The sequence below is a fragment of the Coenobita brevimanus genome, chromosome 87, assembly GCF_032717465.1.
Source record: "Coenobita brevimanus isolate Jiangsu-jjx chromosome 87, ASM3271746v2, whole genome shotgun sequence".
NCBI lineage: Eukaryota > Metazoa > Arthropoda > Malacostraca > Decapoda > Coenobitidae > Coenobita > Coenobita brevimanus.
This window is the reverse complement of record NC_137040.1, coordinates 14732922-14745496: the sequence shown is the minus strand read 5'-3', so window position 1 is coordinate 14745496 and position 12575 is coordinate 14732922. Positions and strand designations below refer to the sequence as shown.

Genomic DNA, 12575 nt, shown 5'->3' with positions numbered 1-12575 from the left:
TTCCCGCCATTGTGTACGAGCGTGCTAGCTCCAGTGCCATAGAGAAGCTTAACCTGGATGAAGATTTCGATGGATTTGTTCAAGAGAACCTAGCACAAAGGGAAATTCAGCACAGAGTGGAAGTGTTGCATCAAGTTGCATCTGAGGAGGCAGAGAGAGAGAGAGTGGTAGCGAGGCAGCAAGAGGTGGCGCCAATACGTCTGGCGTGGCTAAATAAGCCCGCCACGCGCCTTGGATACTTACCCCCAACATCCATTAAACACCTCAACCTGGTCTCTGTGGTATGTTTCTCCTCATATAATGTGTACTGTACAGTTTTTATTGTTTGTATCTCACAATGCAATGTACAATAGTGATTTGATGTACTGTATTGCAAGTGAAAATGAAAATCTGATGTTACTTTAGGATAACCGGGAACCAATTAGCCTTTTTGCCATAAAGACAATGCCCCAACTTTCGCTAATTCCACTTTCGCGGATTATTTTTGGACCCAATTAGGCGCGAAAATTGGTGCCCCACTGTATATAAATATATATATATATATATATATATATATATATGCCACGTTGAGTACACCGCTTCCCATCTGATTAGCGAAGTTAACCAACGTTGGGTCTGGTTAGTACTTGGATGGGTGACCGCCTGGGAACACCAGATGCTGTTGGCATCCCTACGTGTCAAGTGGGGTTGGTGGAGGATTAGTGCCCCTCCCTGTAAAACAATTAACTCTAAGCCCTTGGCCACCCCATTTGGGATACATGGCGTCTGGCAATGGATGGATGGATATATATATATATATTACAGTATTTTTTATGCTAGGAAGAAGGAACCAAAGGCTGAGCCTGCAATAACAGTTCCTTCCATGAAAAAAACAAAAACAATACAAAAGAGAGCCAAATTAATAATACGTTCATTTCGAGATGCCTGGACACACTGTGCTTGAAAAACTGGAGATCATAAGAAGTAGGAAATACAGACAGAGGGAGACAGTTCTAGAGTTGACCTGTTGCATAAATGAAGGGCTGGGAGTAATGGTTAACTCTTGCATTAGAGAGTTGGACAGAAAAGGGATGAGAGTTTATTGCTAGATGGGTGCTACGCACTCATCATACAGGTGGAGGGATGCAAGCAGACAGTTCAGAGAAGCAGTGACCATTGAAGTAGCAACAGAAAAGAGATAAAGAGGTAACAGTGCAGCAAAGTGACAGAGGCTGAAGGGAGCCAGTAAGGGCAGGAAGGTTGATGAGACAAAAAGCCTTTGACTTCATCCTATTGAGAAGAGCTGCAAGTGGGAGCCTCCCACACATGAGAGTTGTACTCTAAACAGGGGCGAATAAAACCCGTGTATAAAGTCAACAACTGTAGGGGTAAAGAAGGCATGGAGTCGGCTTAGCACACCTAATCTCTTGGAAGCAGATTTTACAAGAGATGTAATATGATCTTTCCAAGATAAGCCCCGAGTGAATGAAACCCCAAGCATTGTTCAAGGATGATGCAGGATTGACCTGGACATTATTAAACATTAGTGGGTACTCCTGTGGAAGATTTTGATGGGTTGATAGGTGTAAAAATTGAGTCTTTGATGCATTAAAAACAACAAGATTATTTTTGCCTCAGTCATAGATATGAGCCAAGTCAGACATTAGGTGTGCCATAGCCTCATCCTTTGTTAGTTGAAGTAACTGCTGAGATGGGTGTTGCAGAAAATGAATGGAAAGGTGAAGGGTGGAATCATCAGCGTACAAGTGGATAGGATTAGATGTACAGCTTAGATCATTGATGATTAAAAGAAAGAGAGTTGGTGATAGGATAAAGCCCTGAGGAACACCAATGTTGATAGATCTAGAAGAACAACGGCCGTCTACAACAGTTGCTATAGAACGACCAGAAAGGAAGCTATGGATGAAGGCACATATAGAAGGATAGAAACCGTAAGAGGGAAGTTTGGAAATTAACCCCTTCGTACACGATGACACGTGTGTCGTCATTAGGGTCTGACTGCAACAGTACACACTGACGCTTCTGGCATCACTGAAGCATAAAAACTTTCGTCGGAGGAAAAGTTTTCGGCCAATCAGCGTCATTTTTGGAGGCGTTATAGCTTCTGTGCTCCTCGTCAAAAGTAATGAGTTGGCAACAATGGGTCCTGATACCAGCAAGAGAGCGGACAGGTTATTCAGTACCAAATGAGCTGTGAGTGGGGAAGGTACTGCGCAGTTCTGTCCCTTTAAATTTCCACTCTTACTCCTGTCCCGGCCTTGAAACATATTTCACTATACCAGTAGTGCTTGTGTATAAAGTTTGTTTGGGCACTGTTGATTAGATTTGGTGTTTGCAATAGGAAATTTGGCGTTTGTGAAGCATTCCTGGTCGTTATCAGCCATTGGCCCAATGAAGATTGTGCTACAGTTGCTAATCTACTACACTGCCTCTACCTTGCACCAAATATGAGTATTCAGCTATAAAAAACAGTGACAGTGAATCATGGGAATATAGTGTGCATATCTAGTGTACAAAGAATTGGTGAAACATGTGCAGTGGCTTAGAGGAAGGCAGGAAACTGCCCTACAGTCACAACATGGCATGGGTACACCAAAAGTTTTTTGCATTTTTCTCGAAAACTATGAGGTCTAGGATCGCCGTTGTGGGCTCAAGTGAAATTCTGCATAGGATAATAAAATAAAAACATAACAATGGTGAGAAAAGTTTTTCGCTAGAGCTCCCCGAAAATGAAAAAAACTCCTGTCTGTCGGAAATGGGTTTTACTTTTTCACTTATTACTCGAACGCCATACCTCGTATCACACTGGGGACCTCCAGCATTCGAAAGCTAATAAAATACTCTTTCCAATGATGGTATAACGGGTAGAGATTGATACGTAAACATTCGACTTATGATGTTGGGAACTGAGATGTATGCTCCTGAATGTTTATTTACACGGACCTAATGTATGTATTGTCTGTTTTTTTTGTGTGTTATTTTTTTGTTTATCGTGTAGAACAAACATCAATGAATAGGAATATGTGGGTTTTATGGCAAAATAAATATGTTTGGGTGGTGAAAATAAGCCAAGAATACACATTTTTGGCACGCATGGTGGGTGGGGGGGAGGGGAGGAAAGCTGGCGGGTCGTGTCCCAGAAAACTTATAAACTTATCCACACGTGAAAGGGTTAAAGATTTACGCCAGACTCAATCAAAAGCCTTTGAGATGTCAAGTGCAATAGCAAAGCCTTCGCCAAAATTCCAAAAGAAGGATGACCAGGAGTCTGGAAGGTAGAGGAGAAGATCGCCAGCGGAGCATCCCTGACGGAACCCATACTGATGATCAGAAAGAAGGTTGTGATAGGAAAGATGCATTAAAATTTTTCTGTTAAGAACAGACTCAAAAACTTTTGAGAAACAGGATGTTAAAGCAATTGGATGATAGTTAGAGAGTTGAGAATGGTCACTCTTCTCTGGGACTGGCTGAATGAGAGCGAACTTCCTGCAAGAGGGAAAGGTACAAGTTGAAAGAAAATGGCAAAAGAGTTTACCTAGGCAGGGTGTAAGTACAGAAGAACAGTTCTTGAGGACAACAGGAGGGACTCCATCAGGCCCATATGCCTTGTCAGTATTGAGGCCAGTGATGGCAGAAAGTACATCAGCTGAAGAAATTTTAATGTCAACCATGAGGAAGTCAAAAGGGGGAAGTGAAAGAGGAACAGCACTGGAATCGTCTGAGGTGAAACTGATGGAGAAAGTCTGAGCAAAGAGATCTGCTGTATCAGTAGAAGAAATAGCTACAGAACCATCAAAATAGAAAAGAGGAGGGCAGGATGATGAGGCAAATTGTTAGAAAGGTTTTTGGCAAGATGCCAGAAGAAGCGGGAAGCACTTGAGTTGGAGAGTTAAGAGCATTTAGTACGGATGAAATTATTTTTAGCAGACTTAGCACGATTCCAGGCAGAAACATAAAAAATTTGTGATTCAGGGGTGGGTTAGCTCCTGTACCTTTTATAGGCCCTCTCCTTGTTGCGGACAGCATTAGAACAAGCGTGATCAAACCAAGGCTTTCTTGCATTAGTCAAAGGATATGAGAAAGGAATGTATGATTCCATGCCCGAGAGCATAACCTCCATAATGCGCAAGGCACTCAGATGGCTCCTGGCCATGGAAGCAATAATCATTCCAGGGAAAATCGAAGTACTGCCTGAGGGCCTCCCAATCCACAGCTCCAAAGTGCCACAGATGATGTTTCTTTGGAGCGTCCACAGGCCGTACCAGAGTGATACGACAGGGTAAGGTAATAAGGTTATGATCAGAGGAGCCCAACAGAGAGAAAAGATTAACAGTGTAAGGAAGAGGTCAAGTATGTTCGAGCTCTCTCCAAGGCGGTCAGGGATACGGGTAGGGTGCTGTACAAGCAGCTCTAGGTCATTCATTAAGGATAGAAATGGTGTAGGCTTGTTCACCAGGTGGATCAGTGAAAGGAGAGGAGAGCCGAAGGTGGTGGTGAATATTGAAATCTCCTAGAATGGAGATTTCAGAGAAAGGAGAGATGGATAGCATGTGTTCCATCATAGAAGTAAGATAGTTGAAGAATTTTTGATAGTCAATAGAATCAGGAGATAAATAAACAGTGCAGATATATTTAGTCAGAGAATGACTGGAGAACCGAAGCCAGAGAGCAGAGAATTCTGGAGAATCAAGTTCAGGAACACATGAGCTAGATAGGTCATTGCGTACATATACATAACAGCCACCTTTGTCTTTGAAATGAGTATAGAGAAAGTAGGAGGATACAGAAAAGGGTTTGCTATCAGTTGCCTCAGACAGCTGAGTTTCCATTAAGAAGTGATGGTGAGATTTCTAGGAGAGGTGGTGTTCAACTGAGAGAAAGTTAAAGGAAAGGCTGCAAATGTTGCAGAAATGAAAAAGAAGTGAGTCAAACTGGTTCCAGGCATACTGAGTCATCACCGGGAAAGGGGTGGATGGCGGGGGTATTTATGGTCCCCCCTCCCCTGGGGACTCCAAGGCATGGTTGTGGCACGTCATTTTTCTTTAATTTTGAAAAGGTAGTGTAGGGTGTACTGTGCAAGTAGATTGATGTTGACAGTTAGAGAAACTTGTATTGGAGAGCATGCTGGCCTACTCTCTGTGTAACTGAAATGCTGAAAAAGTTCAGCAATGGGGGATGGTCAGGAACTAGTCCTGAGGGCTGATGAAGCAGGAGCTCCAGCTCTCCCTCTCATCAGCTTTCCATCCACCTTGGGAGTACTGCCCTGCTTGACTGGTATTACAGTCTATATATATATATATATATATATACACACACTATTTACTAAGATATCTTACTGACTGCGACAGGCAAAGTGGTGGAGAGTGGCAGAGGGGAGGAAGTCATGTGTCACCACCATACTGACACGTATACACCTGCAAAACACCCACGACTTTTCACATTAATATTACTTTATATATATGTATATATATTATGTAAAGTATATATATATATATATATATATATATATATATATATATATATATGGTCTTTGAGAGAGGTGAAGTCAGTGAATATACAGCAAGGTTGGATGGTGAGGAATTGGAAAATGTGAGCACGTTTAAGTACTTGGGTAGTGTGATGAATAAGGATAGAGGTTTGGAGGGTGAAGTGCTTGAAAGGGTACAGCAGGGAAGAAAGGTTCCTGGTTCCTTGAAAGCAGTGATAAGAAACAGGGAAGTGAGCATGGAAGTGAAAAAGATACTACTTGACAGTATTGTGATACCAACTCTAACGTATGGAAGTGAAGCTTGGCCGTTGTTGGAAGGACACAAGTCAAGAGTGAGAGCAGTGGAAATGAGTTATTTAAGAGGAGCCTGTGGAGTCACATGGAGAGACAAGCTGACAAATGAGGATATAATGGAGCATTGTGGTGTGGATGTGGATGTGATAGGAAGCATTATGAGGAACACACTGAGGTGGTTTGGCCATGTGTAGAGGATGGAGGGTGAAAGACTGACGAAGAGAGTGTATGTGAGTGAGGTGGAGGGGGGAAGAGGGAGGGGGAGGCCAAGGATGAGATGAAAGGATGGGGTGGAGAGGTATATGAGAGAGGAGGGTGTGAGTCGGGAGCAGGGCAGTGAAATGGCGGGGGACAGGGTGACGTGGAGGCGATTTATTTGAGGCCACCCCAAACGGGATTGAGGTGTCTGGCAACAGATATATATATATATATATATGTTTACAGCTACCGCAAATTGACTTAGGACCTCCCTACAAGGTATTAAAAAACAGAGAAATCATAGTATATCACAATGTTTGTTCATGAAATGCTATTCATTAATATGATATCATGATTCCCTTGTTTTTCAGGACCAGTTGGATGCATTTTGGCATGGAATCTTTTAGACCTCTAAAGTAATCTAAGGGAATTTCTTTGCACCAAACCTTTGTCAGTTCAGTCTTGAGGTTGTCCAGAATGGGTGTCTTCTTTTCTGCCATGATTTTCTTCATCTTTGCCCAGGCGTTTTCTATCGGATTTAGATCTGGACTGATGCCAGGCCAGTTGAGGACCTCAATCTGATTATCCTGAAGCCATTTTGTCACCTTTCTTGACTTGTGACATGGAGCTGAATCGTGCATGAAAAAGTTGCACCCATGAATAGCAAAAAAGTTTAAGAAATGATCTTTCAGGACTTGAATGTACCAGCCGCCATTCATCATCAAGTTCTTAGGATGAAAGTAGATGCCTCCCCTTCCCATTTCACCTGAGAATCACTTCCATACCATTACTGATTGTGGGTGCTTAACAGTTTGGCAAACTGATTGTGCTGCTTCTTCATGCGGTCACTGAAAGTGGTTTCTTGGCTGCGGTGCGGCTTGGCAAACCCAGTTCCTTCTGCAAGCGGTGTTGGATAGTTCGAATTGAGACGTCTTGTAATGGCCGGGGATGCAGTCCCTCCAATTCTGTTGTTGCCAGTTGAGGATTCTTGATTACTTCCCTCTTCAGAAGCGTATCTGTACCTCAGGAAGTTGTCCTCTTCTTTCCACCGCCATGCTTGTGCTCTGGTATGACATCAGGTGGCAAGTCGTGAGCTGCTGCAAGAATATTCATGACAGTTGACTTTGCGCTCCAGCACGCTCACAAATCATGTTGATAGGGACATTATCCTGCCTCCATACAATGATAAGGACCCTCTCATCCCTTGACCAGTACTTTCTAGGCATGACAACTCGACTCTAGGAAAATGACAGGGCAAACAGTAATGCCTACGAAAAAAGAGGCCGGTGCAAGCTCAGAGCGACGGGAACATATACTCCCACTCTCGCTTCTGGGCAAGCACTGATGTGCTGAGTGTTTCATCACCTCCCACCAACATCAGAGGAGTTGCCAGTTACTTCTTGCCCAAAAAATTCACTTCATAGAGGTGGAAACACAAAGCAAAGACAGACAACTCTCCCACAGCAATTGTGTGTGTAGGTCCTAAGTCTTTGTGGTGGGTGTGTGTGTGTGTATATATATATATATATATATATATATATATATATATATATAGACTATTTTCTAAGACATCTGACTGACTGTGAGGGTGGAGGGTGGCAGAGGGGAGGAAAACACCCACGGTTTTCAAAATTTGATAGATCGACTATAGTCGTCACCAGGAATGTAGAGCATGTATTGCGGGAGCAACTATGGTCCTCACCATCATGGGTTAAAGATGGACAGAAGGGGGTGATGTAAGCTTGGAGGCATGTGCAGCAGAAACTCATCAGCCACCATATCAGAAACAGCCGCTCTGCCAGAGTGGAAGGAGGACATGGCATCCTGAAGTTCCTTGCCAGTGAAAGGACAATGAAGGTCAAAGCTGGGGGGGGGGGGACAATATGCTCCTTTGGATGGCAGTAGAAAACTGGGGTGCTGACGGAAGGGCTGGGGGAATGCTGAAGTGTGACCCAAAGAAGGATATCAAGATCTCAGCCTTAGAGAAGTCATCTAGCAGGTCCACACCATCTTGAAGCAGCAGGTAGTACATCACTGATCCACCTGCCATGGCCTGTAAAAATCTCCAAGTATGGGAGCAGGAGGTGGTAAAGGAGAGGCTGGAGCAAAAGGAGGACCAGGCTTCCCACTTGGCAGCCTTGATTATGCGCCTGAACTTTGCATTAAGCCTCCTGTAACAGTCTCCCAGTGCTCGGGTGGGATGTCAGCTCCAGGCTCGCTGGGCCTGGCGACAGGTCTTGACTGCCGCAGAACACGTACGATCACCACAGTACCCCAGACCGGCTGATGTGGTGGTGGACAGACTAATCAAACACTTGGTGGCCAGCCTTCACCAGTATGTTCAAGAAGACCTCAGCAGTTAAGTCCTGAAGGCCCCAGTGACCAGGGAAGCATGAGACAGCAGAAGTAAACTCTGATCACCTGTTGCCCTGAATCTGCCAGCAGGGACAAGTTGCCTGCGAGAACTTGGGTAACAAGGCTGGATAGTTGATGAACGCTGGAAGGTGGTCACTGTTGATGTATGGCCCCACATGGGCCTGAAGATGATGAAAAGTAGCGTCGTCCAAGCAGGTGTCTAGAACTGTGGCACTACCACTGCAAGGGTCAAAATGAGTGTAGAGACCATGAGAGATGAGAAGGCTGTAGTGGGGAGACTCCAAGGGTACCTGGAAGAGAGAGGAGCTTGAGTTGTTGGGGGTACCAGCCATGTCTGGGTCCCAGAAGCGATGATGGGCATTGAAGTCCCCCATTATAAATAAAGGGGCTGGCATCTGATGCAGGTAATGGAGGAACTCGTCACTGGTAACATCTTGGCAAGGGTTGCTGCAGAGAAGAATGGACATCCATCCTGACATGAGGATCACCTTTATAGCCAGGACCTCCATACAGCCTGTAGGACATGGTGTGAGGGCCAGACACACACTTTGCAGATCCTCTTGAACTGCCAACAACAGGCCTCCACCCTGCCCTGGAGGGCAGTCGCACCTCTATGTCAAATAACCCCCCAGGCAGAGTTGCAGGCGAGTGTGGAGCAACATCTCACTGACTCCCACTACACTAGGGTGATACTCCTCTAATAGCACCTTAAAATCCTGGGTCTTCTGGATTAAGGACCATGCATTCCAACGCAGGACACTGAAGGGTCTCAGGCCTGGCATGACAGCAGTAAGGACAGTACTCTGGGCCAAAGGCGAGAGCAGATTACCATGAATGACAGTCCCTGTTGATGCAGTTGCAGAGCCTCAGAGAAGAGACCAAAGAAGGTTGGCTCAGGCTCAGAAGCAGGAGAGATGGCCGGGGAGGATGAACGAAAGCTGGGAGCTGGGGTGGAGACCTGCGATGGATGAGTGGCTGGCTGATGATGAAAAGGCGATGGTTGGGCAAACTGGACAGGAGGGTTGCTTGCAGAAGCTGTGACCACCAAGCTGTCACCATCCTGGGCAACTTCTGGGATAAAGGGGATCTGGCCTGGTGTGGAGCACTTTGGGGTCAAGGCTGACCCAACTTGAAGCAAGAAGCATCATGAAGTACAATGCTGGCAGGGGAGGTGGGGTTGGCAGACACTCCCACTGGCATCCCAACCTGGTCGGTGGAGCCCTCCTGGCCCAGGTCCTCCGGTGGGGCAAAGCGGTTACGCTTAGCAACATTATCCGCATAACTGACACCATCTCTCACCTTCAGGGCCCTGAGGGGCAATGTGGTTGGTGGTGCGGGACACCATGCCAAGGGCTGAAGTAAACGAAGCTGCTTACTGATGTCTTGGGTGGTTGATATACCCCTGCGTAGCCCAACATGGAGCTTGCTTGCCTCCCTATAGACTGGACAGTGCTTGGACATCATCCTGCATCCCCCTCCACATTTGTAGCACCTGGGGCTGTGGGTGCAGGGCAGTCCCTCACCAGATTTGAAAGGGTGATAGCCACTGCACATTAAACATTGGGTCTTATTACGACATGTTCTTTTAGTGTGCTCATATTGGTGACAGTTGAAACACTGCAGCAGCCTTGAAGTAAACATAATCACCTGGTAAAGGATGCACCCGTGGAACACCTTGGATGGGAGGAGTCCATGGTACACAAGATGTACCCACTGTGAAAACCAGGGGGGCATCAGGAGCAGGAGTGCACAGGAATGCTGAAGGCCTCCAGCAATGTAGATGAGCCGTCGTTAAAAGGGCAGAGGCCATGCAATAAGTCGTTGATGTCCACATCCAAGGCGAGAGGCCTGATTTTCCCATGATGGAGATCTGCTGTAGCACCTGGGGCCCAAACACGGCAGCATGAGACCTCCCAATCCCCAAACTTCTCCAAGGACTCCTTAGGGTTGGGCAGTTTATGCAGATGCCCAGGGCTGAACTTCACTGAATGTGAGGAACCGTTTCCCAACAGCTTGGTCCCACCTTCCACACAATATTTTGCAAAGTGGGACCTGTTGATGGTGTCCAACAACTGCCTGGGGTTGTTGAAGATCCTCGCCCCCTGCACGGAACTGATGAGAAAGCATGCATACTCCAATATTGGTTCCTCCCCCTCTGTGACCACTTCTGTCACGGCTGCAGGTGATGCGGGCACCCTCAGGGACTTGCCTGAAGGCTGAGCCACTACATCCTCCCCCAGGGCAGTCTCACAAATGGTGCGCTTGCCTGCCTGCTGGTTGGCGCCCACCTCAGTAGCATCCATGTCCATCGTTGCACCACCATTATCATCATCCTCTGAGTTTATTCCGCCTTGTGCAGCCAGGACGATACACTAGCTGCCGAGGACAAGTCACACACCTTAAACTTGACAAAGCTTGACAAAGCAGTCCGGGTACTGAGAGTACATCCGCTGGGGATGGCAATCAGCCCTCGTCCCCCAGATTCCCCTATTTAGAATCACTTAATCATGGCAAATGTTTCAGGAAGCCTCGTAGGGCTCAATACTTGTCCAGGGCCCAAACCAATTTTTTTTTTTTTTTTTTTTTTTTTTTTTTTTTTTACGTGTCCGACTCTGGGCAAAAGCTCAGGGCCTATTTCTTGGGGGCAGTCACCTATCCCAAGGCCCAGTAGTCCTCCTACACCTCCACATGTCACCACTTCGGCGCTAACACCCACCGTCTATATTGAATACATGCTAGGGCTGTCTCATACAGGACTGGTGTGTTGGTATTAGAGGGGGGTATTTTTACGACATGTCGGCGGGTCATCTGGTAGATCAGGAAAGTCTGCCTTTTAGGAAACTCAAATCCTTAAACTGTTCCCTGCCCCCGCCGGGATTCGATCCTGGGTCCATTAGGACTGCAGGCCACCTCTCTACCGATTCAGCCACCGCATGGCCATGTGGAATGTGAGACGTGTGAATGAGAAGAGCAAGAGCATGGAAGTTATGAATGTGTTCAAGAGTGCGTGATATGCTGTGATGAAAAATGAAAGGGTGTGAAGTGGAGGAGTGGGAGGGTGTGAAATGTATATGATCGGGTATGAATGGGAGTGGAAGATGCAAGGCATTGCTTTGTTGATGAATGAGGTGTGGCAGAGTGGAATGAGAGATTACAAATGTGTCAGCTCGAGATGTATGTCATGTTCAAGTTTGAGAAGGTGAAAGTGGCAGTGATTGTAGCGTATGCACCATGTACAGTACAATCCCACCTATCCAGTATCCAGACAAACGGAATACTCAGAAAAATGGAAAAATTCAAGGGCTGGTAAAAATGTCAGTAAGTTATAACTGTGCGCCAATTTGAATGGACCGCCAAACCGCCGTCTGATTGTGTCACGCAAGGCTGGGTGAAGTCGGACAAAGTGAGGTGAAGGCATTTCCGGCTAATGTAAATCCCTAGCAAATCCTCTTAACCAGCCCTGCTCTCCCCCTCATTCCCCTACTTGAATTCAGTCATCCTCCACACCCTCCAAAAATCACCAGTCTGCTTTTTGCCACTAGACAGTAAACAAGCTCTCTTGCTATTGTGTAGCTCTGATAGACAGTAATTTCATCACTCCAAAATGCCTAAAGTGGAAACTAAATGTAAGCGTATCATGCTTACCTTGAAACAGAAGCTGGACATATGCAATAGACTTGAAAAAGGCGAACATTATAAAACACTGATGGCTGAATATAATGTAGGAAATTCAACGATTTATGACATCAAGGCCCAGACATCGAAGCTCAAGGAACTTTTCATGAAAAGCAAGACAAGTAAGTTCATTGAAAAAAGGCATACTCTTCATTGACCGAAAATGGAAGATCTAGAACTAGAAGTGTATGAGTGGTTTTGCTTAGAAAGATCTAAGGGAGCACCATAAGGGAGCACCTATTTCTGGTCCTCTTATATAAGAAAAAGAGAGAGAGTTTCACAGTAAAATGAATATAGAAGTCGACTGTGATTTCAGCAATGGATGGTTAAATCGTTTCAAAGATAGGCATGGAATTCATAAACTAGACATCTCGGGAGAAAGCAAATCAGCAAACAGTAAATCAGCAGAAGAATTCTGTGAAGAATTCAACAGGCTTGTGGCTGAACATAAATTAACTACAAACCAAATTTATAATGTGGATGAGTCAGGCTTGCTGTGGAGATGCTTACCCCAAGCAACTTTATCGTGTTCAAAAGAAAAAAA

The 12575-nt window shown here is 45.6% G+C and overlaps 1 protein-coding gene and 1 pseudogene across 1 annotated transcript in view; one reads left to right on the top strand and one right to left on the bottom strand.

Annotated features, from left to right (window-relative positions):
* The window catches only part of Camta (Calmodulin-binding transcription activator), a 1827966-nt gene that overhangs the window by 1344610 nt on the left and 470781 nt on the right, over positions 1–12575 (bottom strand). The gene's annotated exons all lie outside the window — the stretch shown is intronic.
* LOC145411094 (5S ribosomal RNA) lies at positions 549–667 on the top strand (annotated as a pseudogene).